Source organism: Canis lupus, chromosome 3 (assembly GCF_011100685.1).
Source record: "Canis lupus familiaris isolate Mischka breed German Shepherd chromosome 3, alternate assembly UU_Cfam_GSD_1.0, whole genome shotgun sequence".
In the NCBI taxonomy this organism is placed as follows: Eukaryota; Metazoa; Chordata; class Mammalia; order Carnivora; family Canidae; genus Canis; species Canis lupus.
The window spans coordinates 84,330,580-84,339,672 of record NC_049224.1 but is presented as its reverse complement, the minus strand read 5'-3'; the positions used below and the strand labels follow the sequence as shown (position 1 = coordinate 84,339,672).

Sequence of the window (9,093 nt, the reverse complement as noted above, 5' to 3'; positions counted from 1 at the left end):
TCCACTTCAGTGAGTTTCTTGGGCAGAAGCTCATGTACTTTAGTCTTACGCTAATCAATCATCTTTTCCTTTTCTATCTTCTGCCATTTTGTGATTATACAGGGTTTCATTTTTATGTTTTTACAAGTCTTCAGCATCCTGTCCAGTTTTAGGGCCGCTTTATCTGCTTTAAAGCCACATTAATAATCTTTCGTAAGAATTCTAACAGTCATGAGAATTCTTTCTTTTTAAAAGATTTTATCTCTATGCTCAGCATGGGATTCAAACTCACAACCCCGAGATCAGCAGTCACACGCTCTACCAACTGAGCCAGCCAGGCGCCCCTAAAATTCTCTTTGCCTCCTTATCCCAACACTATCTCAAGCAACCATCTATGGATGGTTTTTACTAATATGAAACTGTTGCTTTGGATTTAGAAAAATCTAGATCGATTTGTGTCTGTGCGTGTGTGTGTGTGTGTGTGTGTGTTTGGACAAAATTCACCAGAAAGATATGCAACTCTCTGATCATATAGGCTTGGCCTAAAAAACACATCTTTTCGTGGAGCTGGTCTTTCCAGCGCTACATGGGTGTTCCCCATAAAAGGGAACAATCAACAAGATTAAGTTACTTTGAGTTCTTAATTGATTTTCCAGAACTTCCTCTTCCTATCACAAAACAGAGCCTTCGGAGCAACACATTCAGTTTAGCCTGGTCTTGCCTGGAGCTTTCATAAACAAGATACATTCTGGAAACAAAAGTGATTTCACATGTACATGACTAGCTAATGCTTTCAACCTCCCAATGACCCTTATTATTTATCTTTACCAAATCTAGTGCCAACACAGACTCTCTCTGCATTTATACACTTCTTTTTTCGAAGATTTATTTATTTATTTGAAAGAGAGAGAGCATGCGCACTGGGGGGACAGAGGGGGAGAGAGAGAGAATCTCAGGTAGACCCCCCACTGAGCACAGGCCCTGACTCGGAGCTCGATCTCACGACCCCGAGATGATGACCTGAGCCGAAATCAAGACTCTGTCACTTAGTCGACTGAGCCACCCTGATGCTTACGTTACACGCTTTGAGAGTTGTTCAAATTGTTTTGATCCCCGGAGTTCTGTTGCACCAAAGATTTGCTAGAAGTAAAGAGGACATTCTTATACGACTTCATGATGCTTTGATAAGCAAAGATTTTGGTCAGGCTAATCACAGGAATTGTATTTAATCACTATGTCTTGGTATAATTTTCCTTCTCGATAATTTATAGTTATACTTAAAAGAAAAACAGAGTCGATCCGTTGTAAGTAACACGGCAGGACACGTCTGTAGTATATGCGGTAACCCATGTGCGGAAGCCCTACGCATCACTAGGTTCTAGGGCAGGAGCGCACACCTTGCTGTTACCAGCCCTCAGGGCCTACAGAGCGGATGGACGCTCCTTCTGTCGAGCTAAACTGAGCTGAATGTTAATTCAGAGGAGGTTCTCCCCGCCCCCTTTTATGAGGGATCAGCCAACATTTTCTGTAAGGCCCCGGTAGTAAATATGTGAGGCTTTTCAAGCCATAGAGTCTCTGTTACAGCCTCTCGCTTACCCCAGTGTAGTGTGAAAGCAGTCAGAGGCAGTAGGGAAGCAGATGGGCATGGCTGCGTTCCAATAAAACTTTATTTACAAAATGGGCGTTGGGCTAGATTTTACCCAGGGGCTTAGAGCTTGCCATCCCCTGCTACATTGTACAGCAGGTATCTCTAACTTGGCTCCTCCGTAAACCCATGCGCTTCTTCTAATGAAGATTCTCCACTGCTAATTTTTTCAAAAATCCAGTTCAGCCATTGGGCAACCCATCACAGAAATCATGGATTCGGGCAAGAATCATCAGTGGGTATTACAACCTGTGGGAGAGTCTGATGAGAAACAAGATGCGTACATCTGGTCTTCAAACACCTGCCTACAACACACTTACTGATTACAAAGGGGGAAACTAGTGGCTTTACAGGGGCGAAATCTGGCAGAGAGCCCCTCCATCAGGTGACCAAAGTCAAGTCAACACACCTGCTCATGGGATAAATCAACACCAGAGGCCTCACTTCTGTGGGATTCTCGCCAAAGACAAATAACCTGAATCTAATTGTGTGAAGGCATCAAACAAACCCACGTTGAGGGACATTCTACGTGCTTGGCCCGTACTCCTCACGAATATCAACGTCACAAAGGACGAAGACTGAGGGACTGGCCCAGAGGAAGGAATAGAGAAGAGATACGACAAGTGAATGTGATGCATGATCTGGGTTGTTCTTCTGACAAAAGGCATTATTGGGAAGATTGGCAACATCTGAAAACTTCGTGGTCTACAGCTCGAAGAGGCTTTCGTATCAAAGCTTATTCCCAGATCTACAGTGGTTATGTCCTTGTTTTTAATTCGTACCTGCTGAGGAAGTTGCAGCCAAGTGGGCGTCATGGCTGTAGCGAGGGTGACCAGTTGTCTGAGGTTGCCTGGGCCTGAGGGATGCAGAGCTTTTAAGGTTAAAATCAGGAAAGTCCCAGGCAAAATGGGAGGAGTTGGTCACTCTTGCTGCAACTGACTCTCAAAAAGTTCCGGTGGAAAAAAAAATGCCCGTGTGTGCACACGTGTGTGTATCAAACAAAGGAAGTAAACGTTAACATTTGGGGGATATGAGAGACAAGTCTTTGTTGCATGCTTACAACTTTTCTGTCCAAAATTATAGCAAAAAAAAGTTGAGAGGGAAGAAACCCCAACACGGTTTGAAGAAACATCACCTAAAGCAGATCCAGATGCGTTCCGTGGGTCCTGGCAGGGAGGCTGCGCGGCCCAGCGTGGAAGCCGCACTCCCCGAGTTGTGCCTGGGTCATCTGGGTTGTGCTCCCCAGATAACGGCTCCCTGCCCTGCAGCCTCCCCGCTGGAACCCTGGAAGCCTGCCTTCGAGTCCCCTATTTTGAGACCCGGGGGTCAGAAAATGCCAGGCGGTCAGTTATGATCTAACCACCCGTCCTACGTCGGGCACAATGTCCCACACCGGCCTTCGGGTAAACTCTTTTCGAGCCTCACAACAACCTTGGGGGACGCCCTTGGGAACCTTGTTTTATAGGTAAAGGGAAAAAGGGAGCCACACGAGAGTTGAATACTCAACCAAGGACACCAGGCTGCAATGGCCAAGGAGGGTCCCAAGCCCAGCCCCCAAGTAACCAAGGCAGCGCAAACGCCTGGCCGGGGGGTTCAGCTCACCCTGCTGTGGATTCGGAAGCGTGACCCGAAAATAGGAGGTATGACCTACCACACAGAGTGACAGGACAGGGTGTCAGTGACGTGGTGGGGAGTCAGGTGGGCCCGGCCCATTCAGCTTGTGTTGCATGAATCCCTGTGGCATGAGTCTAACCTGTGTGTAGGGGTGGGTGTGTGGGTGTGTGTGAGTGTAAAGTTGCACCCAGGCACACACATTTCACGTTCATAGGAAGGTCAATGGCAACAGACCTCACAAACTTCAGAGGCCACAGGCTCGCCAGGTGAACTCGTTAAAGTGCACGTTCAGGCAGCGCTCTGCTCCCCCAAAGAATCAGTTGCAGAGACCCGAGAACCTTCCACCACCCACCCAGCCCCGGCTGTAGATGGAGCTGCTTCCAAGGGGTTCCCCGAGACAGCAGGAGTTTTTGCTTTTCATGTTTTATTTATTTATTTATTTGTTTGTTTGTTTATTTATTTATTTATTTTTTGCTTTTCATGTTTTAAAAAGTGGTGCCGTGTAAATATCTTGAAGCAAGCAGGTAACCACCTTCACATTTTATTTATTTTTAAGATTTTTATTTATTCACGAGAGACACAGAGATAGAGGCAGAGACACAGGCAGAGGGAGAAGCAGGCTCCCTATAGGGAGGCCCAGGCGGGACTCGATCCCAGGACCCTGGGTCACGCCCTGAGCCCAAAGCAGACACCCACCCGCCGAGCCCCCCAGGCGGCCCTGGAGGTTCTTTTGAAGTGAAATCAAATCTAACCTTGCGTGGTGTTCAGAGGCAACGACCTTTTGATGAGTGATCGATTGGGCAGTTGAGGAAATCGGGGTAACCCTATGCTCCCCGGGGCATTCACGTGAGCCCTGGTGACTTCAGAGTCTGAAATGTGCCCTGGGAACGTGAGAGCTGGGAACTGTCTCCTTGGGGACTCAGCCATGTACTTATGGCCCCCCCTGAAGTCTCACAGGACCCAAGTCTGGGAGCCAGAGAATCCAACAGATGAAATGGTTTGAGCAAGAATCGGGGTAGGGGGTGCGCCCGGGTGGCTCAGTGAATTGGGCGCCTGCCTTCGGCTCAGCTGGTGGCCCCCAGGTCCCGGGATCGAGTCCCGCCTCTGGCTCCCTGCCCAGGAAGGGAGTCTGCTTCTCCTTCTCGCTCTCCCCCTGCTTGTGCTCTCTCGCTCTCTGTCAAATAAATACATAAAATATCAAAAAAAAAGAATCAGGCGTCAAAAAAAGGAAGTGTCCCCTCACTGCCTGAGACTGTGGGTGCTGGGGCTGAGTGGGCCCTGCTCTGGGGGCTCCCGAGCCAGGAGGCCAGGCCGGGGCTCCCGGGGTCATGTCCCCATCCCCGTCTCTGTCCGGGTCTCAGGCTGCGGCTGTGCACCTGCAGCGGAGGAGCCCCCTTGGCGAGGGGCCGACCCTTCCCTTGGTGACCCTCCGGTCCCCACTTCTCGTGTCTCCTGGGTCCTGGCAGCAAAAGTGTTTCCACTGACATTTTATGACACTTTTGCAGGATCCCGTTGACTCATGCGAGACAAGCCGGGGGGAGGGGGGGGTTCTGCAGCAGTTGCCACCTAGGAAAGCAGCTCAGTGAGTCACGTCGTCTGCCAGGGCCTGCTGTCGTCTGCGCCGAGCGGTTGTGCGTGGCCTTCAGCGCTGTCCCTCACTTGCAGCGACGTTAGCCCCGGTGACTGTGCTTCTCTCTCAAGCTGTCAGCTGCTGAGGCCTCCTCATTGCTTTTGCTCCGGCAGAGGCACATTTCGGCATCACAGGACAGGTGGGCCCTGAAGGGAGTCGTGCAAACTCTCTCCCGGGGGTGAAAACGTGTCATCCCTGGCCGGTGGCATCTACCGAAAACCCTTCAAAACCCGAAGCTAGTGACGGTCCTGGTGGACAGATGTCATCCCAGGCAGGGATCCTTGTGTTTGTTTTTCTCGCTAACCCCGCATGCCTTGGAACCCCCCCTCTGTAAATAAGAGAGACGCGAGCACAAAACTCCTGACACGTCCTGCCTTCCTCCCAGTGTGCTGACATTTCAGAGGCCCATATGTTTCCCTCAACAAAATCTCATGAAAATACATATTAAAAATAAAAACAACTGTTAGGTTATTTCAACCCAAGAGAAGGAAGGCTGCCTGGGGCCGAGAAGGGCAGTGTACAGGGTGCTGTGATTGTCTCTGCCCCCCTTTTGACGGCAGCGGGCCCCCCTGAAAGTGGAGATGTGCTCGAAGGTCTGGGGCAAACGTCCGCTTCTTCACTTAGCGTGTTAGAAATATGTTGGAAATATTCTGTGCTAAGCCACAAACAGGGTATGTTTTTTTTTTTTAATTTTTTATTTATTTATGATAGTCACACACACAGAGAGAGAGAGAGAGGCAGAGACACACGCAGAGGGAGAAGCAGGCTCCATGCACCGGGAGCCCGACGTGGGATTCGATCCCGGGTCTCCAGGATCGCGCCCTGGGCCAAAGGCAGGTGCTAAACCGCTGCGCCACCCAGGGATCCCCAGGTATGGTTTTAATAAATATTCCCCATTCCAAAGTGATCAACTGGGGGGCCATTGGGTGGCTCAATGGTTGAGTGTCTGCCTTTGGCCCAGGGCATGATCCCAGGGTCCTGGGATCGACTCCCGTGTAGGGCACCCTGCATGGAGCCTGCTGCTCCCTCTGCCTGTGTCTCTGCCTCTCTGTGTGTGTCTCTCATGAATAAATAAATAAAAATCTTTAATTGAAATAAATGAACAACTGGATAGAGTTTAAAATCCATCAGACTCCTAAAGAGTGGGACTAGACATTTGCCAGTTATGTCCCCAGCATCGGTTCTTCCCTGCCCCACTTGGATGTTCCTTGGGGATATGCCCCTCTTCCCTTCTCACTGGCGGGCGAGATGGGATTGATCTGGTCCCCAGTTCCCAGAATGGATGATAATTGGCTCAAGCTAATCACGTTTCCCATTCCCCAGGCCATACAGATTGGTCAGGAATGAGCTCGTGATCCAGTTTGGGCCAATACTTCATAGCGATGAACGCCTACATTAGGAAAAAAAAAAAAAAAAAAAAGAAAGCTCATACACAACCTAACTTTCCACCTCAAGAAACCAGAAGAACAAATGAAGCCCCAGGTCAACAGAAGGAAGGAAATCATGAAGATCAGAATGGAAATTATAAATGAAACAGAGTTTAAAAAGCCAATAGGAAAAAAAAAATCCATGAAACCAAGAGCTGCTTTTTGAAAGGATAAACAAAATAGACAAATGTTAAGCTGGACTAAGAAAAAAAAAGAAAAAGAGGACCCAAATGAATAAAATCAGAAATACAACAGGAGACATTACAACCAGTATCACAGACGTACAAAGAATCACGAGAGAAAACTCCAAACGATCGTGTGCCAGCGAACTGGACAATCTTGAAGAAATGAACAGACACTTAAAAGCAAACAAGTGACCAACTGAACCGTGAAGAAGCAGAAGATCTGAACAGATCCATCACTCGCAAGGAGATGGAATTAGAAACCAAAAAGCTGCCAACAGAGAAAAGCCCAGGACACGGTGGCTTCACTGGTCAATCCTACCGAACATCCAAAGAATTAGCACCAAGCCTCCTCACGCCCTTCCAGTTTGGGCCCGTCCCCGAGGTGACAGTCACGGGGCTTGTATGGAAAATGCTACAGACTCTCTGTCGCCGGGTCACACCTGGCGGGGTGTGAGGCCGTGTAGGGTGGAACCGCCGGAGCAGTTTGCCACCCTGGGGGAGAGCGCCCAGAGGTGGGGGGAGCCTTTGGGTGGAATCCGGAGATACAAATCACCCCTTCGATGATTTCGAAGTTGTTTGTAAGATGTTGGAGAGATTTGGTAGGATCCTTGGGTGGCTTCGACTTACCCAAAGCCAGCCCTACCCCTGGACTTGTCATTTCTGTAAGTCAATCAATTCTTTTGCTGGTTCAAGGCGGGTCTAATTGGATCTCGGCCATGCACCAACACAAGAGACCTGAGTGACTCAAGGCTGCTGCTGCTGTTCCTCCCACGCATGGCCAGCATCTCAAGAAACTGAAATCTCGTGGTGAGTGGGTTTTTGATTCTTGATTATTATGGCTTTAGTTCACCAGCATCTCCACTCTTCCTTCCCTACAGGGAGCTCCATTGTCTGTTAGGAAAACACACCGTCCCCCCACTCTCACTCCCTGCCATCCTGGCTGAGCCCACCTCCCCGACATGTGACCCCGGCATAACCAATCAGGGCATTCCCTCTGTAGGACTGTTTGATGGCATCAGGGACAAGGGAACTATCCCACCATGGCTGATGAACAGAAGATCCAGGACTTTTATTTTAACTCTTATTAAAAAGGCAGTTGAAGAATTTGCGGAGGGAAGAGGATACAAACATCTTGGTGGACATACTTGTACCACTGTAGTTGTGCCATGAATGTTTATGGAGAGAACATTCCTGAAAATGAAGCAATAAAGAGAAGAGAAAGAGATGAAGAGATGGTGAGAGAAGGATCAAGTCGTGACAGCTTTGTCTGAGGCCTGGATCAAGCCGTGCCTGAAACATACTCATCAAGAACTTGTTTGATCTGGGTTTTCTGTCACTTGTAGTTTAGAATCTTGTATAATATGGCCCTGAATTTTTTTTTTGCATTGAAATAAATATGTATTTCCATTTATTATAATACACTTATTTTTCCCTAGTATGGAAATACTCAGCACCGAAAGTCTGGAGAAAACAAAATAAAGCAAAATTCGCTTCTAGTACTATGACTCTGAAATTACAACTGCAAACCTGTATTGTATGTTCTTCGAGTCTTTTCACAATGCATGTTTACAGCCTTCTGTAACATCATTTCCAAATCACATAGGTGCTTTGTGATTAAATTAAATATAATTCCTTCTTTTTAACAGCTGAAGTCATTTTTTTCCTCTTCTTTTTTTAATTTACTATTTGCTATCATGAACATCTATGTCAATAAATCTTTGCACACATCCATGGCCATTTCCTTAGAATAGATTTACATGGCCATATGCATAATAAATTCCTCATTAGGTTGTTTCCAAATTTTTATTACAGTGTCTGAATGAGCACATTTATGCATTTCTTTATATAAAATAAACTTCTAGAAGCAACATGCTTGCTTAAGGCTTTTGATACCCATTGCCAAATTGCCCTGCAGAAGGCTATTTGAATCCATCCCTCTGCTGCTCTGCCACACAATCACACATGCTGGAAATTACTATTGTCTCAATTACAATCAAGAGGAACATTTTTTTCTCATACTTTAGTTGGATATTTGTATTGATATCTTCTTTTTAAAAAAATCTGATCTTAAAAAAAAACCTGATCTTATGTGTTTTTTTTTTTTTTTTTAACTCCAGTATCATTGACACACGCTGTTACATTAGTTTCAGGTGCACAAATTAGTAATTTGACAAGTTTATACACTATGCTCCGGTCACCACCAGAGTAGCTCCCATCTGTCCCTTTACACCACTCAGAGTATCATGACTGATTCCTTATGCTCTGCTTTTCACCCCATGACTTACTCATTCCATTACCGGAGGCCTGTATCTATCTCCTGCCTCCACCCATTTTGCCCAACCTCCCACTCCTGGCAAACATCAATTTATTCTCTGAATAGGGATCCCTGGGTGGTGCAGCCGTTTGGCGCCTGCCTTTGGCCCAGGGCGCGATCCTGGAGACCCAGGATCGAATCCCACGTCGGGCTCCCGGTGCATGGAGCCTGCCTCTCCCTCTGCCTGTGTCTCTGCCCCTCTCTCTCTCTCTGTGTGACTATCATAAAAAAAAAAAAAATGATTCTCTGAATGTATAGTTCCGATTCTGTGTTTTGCTTATTTTTCATTTTTTAAAGAT

At 47.3% G+C, this 9,093-nt stretch overlaps 1 non-coding gene across 1 annotated transcript; it reads right to left on the bottom strand.

Moving 5' to 3' along the window:
• Positions 1 to 246: 246 nt before the first annotated feature.
• Positions 247 to 319, bottom strand: TRNAS-GCU. The gene has a single exon. It is a non-coding gene; the product is annotated as a tRNA-Ser (tRNA).
• Positions 320 to 9,093: the final 8,774 nt, after the last annotated feature.